The sequence below is a fragment of the Heterodontus francisci genome, chromosome 40 (genome assembly GCF_036365525.1).
Source record: "Heterodontus francisci isolate sHetFra1 chromosome 40, sHetFra1.hap1, whole genome shotgun sequence".
Lineage (NCBI taxonomy): Eukaryota > Metazoa > Chordata > Chondrichthyes > Heterodontiformes > Heterodontidae > Heterodontus > Heterodontus francisci.
The window spans coordinates 13,427,095-13,431,548 of NC_090410.1; positions in this window are offsets into that span (position 1 = coordinate 13,427,095).

Consider the following 4,454-nt stretch of genomic DNA (forward strand, 5'->3'; position numbering starts at 1 on the left):
TTTAAGTTATGTGCTCTGTATTATAATGGTATGATTGAGATGATACAAAGCTGGCAAAAGTGAAATATGTAGTGAAGCCCCTTGGATGGCTTCATTTGCATCACCTTGTCAATGCTCCATGTTTGGTCACTGCAGGTGTGTTGCATTTAAAATTAAACTCCAGTCTTGATGAGTGAACATCTGGAGAGATTAAACTATACCAACATCTGCTTCAACTTCTGTTACACTCATGCAGGCAAATGTCTCAAAGGATTTTATATTAAGAGCAACACCAAAGTGCTGAGTAGGAAGGGCAAAGTGGAGAGAGTTAGAGTTGGGGAGGAAGCAAAGGTGTGGCAGAAGAGAAGAGCTTTGAGATCTTTGAAAGTAAGGAAGTAGGTAGAAGGAGTGGGCTGTGGAGTTTCATAGGACAGGTGGCCATCAATGAAGCACGGGGAAGAACAGAAGGTATATGGGGATGAGTGGCAGGAGATCACAAAGGTGAGGCCGTTGAGTGATCTGAATACTAGGACAGGACTTTAGAAGTTAATTTGGGCATGGCAAGCCAGTGGACCTCAAACAGGAAAGGTGAAGAGAGCATGTGGGCTGCAGTGATTTAGATGAGTTGAAGTGGGACATTGGCTAATTAAGCTGTAGGCTCAGGATTGACGGCAAAGCAACATGTAGGGGTGAAGTGTTGCAGAGGCTTGGAAACTTAGATGTGTGGCAGAGTGTTTGTGGTCAAGCACCATGCCCAAGATTCACCACTTCTTTATTGAGCTAGAGATGATGGCTCTGCAGAATGCTGTTAATAGCCCCAAGAGGTTGGCTTCAGTTTCACCAGCATTAAGCTGAAGAAACGTTTGGCCTATCAGGTCTTATTTTGGACAGGCTGTTGGAGAACGTGGTTATGGACTTTGGAGGCCGAAGTAGTTGTGTATCGTCTCCACACATTTGGAAGCTGATCCTGTGTTCCCAAATCATGTCACCAAGATGTAGGTGAATAGGAGCAACACAAGGTTGGATCCTCAGTACATTGAAGATAAGTTGAATAAGGAAAACATCCTATTGAGCATATACTCTTCATGGTTGCCATTATTGCGGGGGGGAGTGTCAATAAACCATGTGACTATCTCAAATGTCTCAATATTTCATACAGTTTCTCTGAAATACCCTAACACATGGCTCATGTGGATCATAAACTTTGTCATGGACACTAGGGCTGAATGGTCTGTTCTGTGCTGCAGTTTCTATGTAATTCCATCTAATAATTGTCAGTAAATTGCTCAGTAGCTCATAATTGGTTTAATTCCCAAGCCTATTTCAAAGGAATCTTTTTTGTACCATCTGAGGTAGCTTTGAACCCTGCATATTAAGGGACCTACTGTGTTCATTATAAAAACAACTACCAAAGCATGGATTTGTTATAGTTATGGCTCACCTTTGCACACTTATTGTAGGCACCCCTCCACTTACATCTGTTATGAGATGATTTTTTTTCTCTACTTTTAACGGATGCGTTTATGTGCTGGAAGTGAACATCGGAACAAGATCTGTGGTCGGTTAATTCAAAAGTAAAACACACAGCATGTCAGCCAGCATCCTAGATAAGAAGGGTAGCATTTGGGAAGGAATCCTGCAGCAGAACCATTGATGAAAGATTTCACCTGTTATTTTCTGTTGATCTTGCTTTTAACTTGAGGCTGGATGAGCTAGAGTCACTGATTATTTGCATTGAATCCTTAGTTTCAATGCTTCAATCCTAAGGGTTCCTACTGAAGCTTTCATACATACACAGCTGTATATAACTGCAATCTAAGACATTTGCTGGTTTTGTCCTCAGTGGCTGAGTCAAGTGACCAAAATCTAGCAATAGCCCAGGGAATCCTAGAATGGGGAAGTCTTGATGTCCTGATGCGCAGTGCTATTTTATATTAGGATAGCCAAGCAGGAGATTGTCCAATTTATTTACTCTGTCTTCCAAGATATAACATGTCCAAAATAATCAGCAGTTCCTACTTTGGAGAAGGGTTGAGGAAATGCTACTGTGCTGCAATCAGGACTTGTTCAGGGTCAGACTGGTAACTCTAATAGTAATAAAAAATACTAAGACTCTGCTTTCCCAGACTCGTATTTAACAGGAGGCAAGAGTATCACTTGGTTGACTATTGTAAGATGGGACTGAGCTAGACTTGCCTTCTGGAGGATAACTGATGAAGTTGGAGTTTCTTTAGGTGTAACCTTTCTGAAAAATGGACAGGATTTGGCAATATTGAGCATTCCATTACAGTTTGTCCAGTTGGGTTTTGTACTGGTATTAGGTTGCAATTAATATAAAGCTTTTTGTCAAAAAGCCCCCCAATGCTGCTCAGCTAAATTCCTGATGCTCTCAGTGTCGTGCTCAACTGTCAACCTGGCTTATAAAATGGCATCCAGGGCTGTTTAAAAAGCCCTTAAATAAGATTTTGCGCAATATCTTGTGGCAATTTGTAGACTACTATTTTCCCTTGGCAAGATAAGAGGGTTTGTGCCATGTATTTTGGCATTTAGGGTATGTCCATGATATTGATGCAGTGGGTTTCCCAATGAGAATTCCCCAAATGGTTTTGGAAATACAGGTGAAGCAATGGCAAGATAGGGGACTCTCTTCATCTGGCACCCTTCCACATTTACAGGTAGAGGTGGTACTGTTGTTCCTACAGACTGGGCGTACAAGCTTCAGAGCAGCAGTCAGTCAGAGCTGTTCCCTCTGAAGGACACTAACTGTTAATGCGCACCAGAGCGGGCACTGCCAGTGGCAGTAATAGTCAAGTGTACCCTTCAGTCTTCATGGTGTGCTGCAATGAGAAGTAGAGCAGTGTCACCTTCACTAACCATCGCCAATCTGCCTTTCCTGAATTGGTTTGAGTGCTACTTCATAACACTCATTTGCAGGGCAATGGAGCAAATGAAGGGGGATTGGGTCTAATTAGATTGTTTAGGGGAACTTTGCTGTGTGTAAATTGGCTGCTGTGTTTCCTACATTCCAACAGTGACTACACTTCAAAAAAAAAATCATTGGGTGTAAAATGCTTTGGGACATCCTACGCTCGAAAGGTGCTATATAGAGACAATCTTTATAGTCCTTTCAAAGAACTGTCACAGGCACCATGGGCTGAACAGCCTCCTATACTGTATGATTTTATGATTCCATCACTTGGCTGCAGACTAGGTTTCCTCCCAGATTGGTTAACAAAATGGGTGTCAAAAACAGCTGTTGTGAAATCTGAAATATGCATTGGCTTTTGTCATTTCTACCAAGGTTTTCAGCCCTACATGCAACAACTTGCTTTTAAGTGGGTGTATCTCTTTAAATTTACAGGCTGAAGGGCCGGGCCTGTGCTGTAGTGTTCTATGTTCTATTAGGTACATGGATGATAGTAGAATGAAGGGTATGTAGGTAGTTTGATCTTAGAGTAGGTTAAAGGTTCGGCACAACATCGTGGGCCGAAGGGCCTGTACTGTGCTGTTCTATGTTCTAAACCTCATAGGTTTCATACCTTGGTTTGACACGACTCTTCTTACACCTTCTCTTCCTTTATGCATCTCACCTTGTTCCACACCTCTCATTTAAAATCCTCGTTCTGTACCACTCACCTCAGTACAATAACAATTTTCTCACCAAGTTATCTTCATTGCTTTTCTCCCTCAGCCTCTACACCAAATGATTTTTCATTCTCCATCTCAATATGCTCTTTCTCCTCTGAGTTCACTGTCTTAGCCTCCCTTAATCTCTCCCTAACTCCCCAACTGTAAACTCCCAAACCCATATTCATGGTCATCGCCTTGACCTTACTGTCCCGTGGTCTCACCAGTCCCATCCTATCAATCACAGTTAAGGCCATCGCTGATCACTTCCTTGTAGCACTGTCCACCCACATTTCCCTTCCACATTCACGAATCCTAACTCCTGTGTCTGCCCCGGGGGAAAAAAACAGCCCCCAATTCACTTAAACTGCACATTTTAAAATTACAAGTGTCTAGCCTTTGACATTCTGTTTGGTATGATATTCCAGCAGCTACTGCCTAGCTCAACCACACCCTCACCTCTATGATGCCCTCGTCCCTAATAAAACCATTACTCCCTCTTGCCCCAGCTATTTCCCCCGTAACAGCTCTTACCTCCACTCCCTTCAGGCTAAGGGAAGCAGACTTAAATGATTACAGTGGGCAACTGGTTTAGCCATTCACCACCAGATCTGGCTGGACCACATAAAGCACTACCAGGTCCTGCTTTCATCTGCTAAAATTGCTCACTATTCCAGGATCGTTCTGGAATACAAAAATCAAACCCACTTTCTTTACTGCAAACCATCTTAACTCTCCCCGTTTCTGCCGCCCTCACCTCCAACAATAAGTGTGAGGAGCTCATGGACTTATTTATCACTAAGATTGCGACCATCTGATCAGCTGCCTCTGCCGCTTCCTTCCTTTTC